Source organism: Thermobia domestica, unplaced genomic scaffold (assembly GCF_964235325.1).
Source record: "Thermobia domestica unplaced genomic scaffold, izTheDome1.hap1.1 HAP1_SCAFFOLD_371, whole genome shotgun sequence".
Taxonomy (NCBI): Eukaryota; Metazoa; Arthropoda; class Insecta; order Zygentoma; family Lepismatidae; genus Thermobia; species Thermobia domestica.
In genome coordinates, this window is record NW_027656084.1 from 2121 (window position 1) to 2500 (window position 380).

Consider the following 380-nt stretch of genomic DNA (forward strand, 5'->3'; position numbering starts at 1 on the left):
ATCGGCAAGTGTGAGCGAGTGGGAAAAGGTAAAGTCGGCAATTATGAGCAAAACAAAAAAGTCGGCAATTATGAGCATATGGAACATTCCACATAAGACACTATATACCTCATCAGGAAAATACACAACTGTGAGCGAAAACAACCAAATTAAGAAATCAGCACATAAGTGTAAACTAATGAAATTCAACAAAAGAAAGCATACGGTAAATTGTGGCGGTGATGGAGGGCGCAGTTGCCGTCAATTAAACCAGTGCGTGCACGCTTAAGTTTAACGGGAGCGAGAAGGTAAACCATGTCGGTGATGGATGGCTTAGTTGCCGTCATATAGAGGAGCCCGTGCTTATCATGAGACCCATGTTCCCCTTACTAACACTTTTA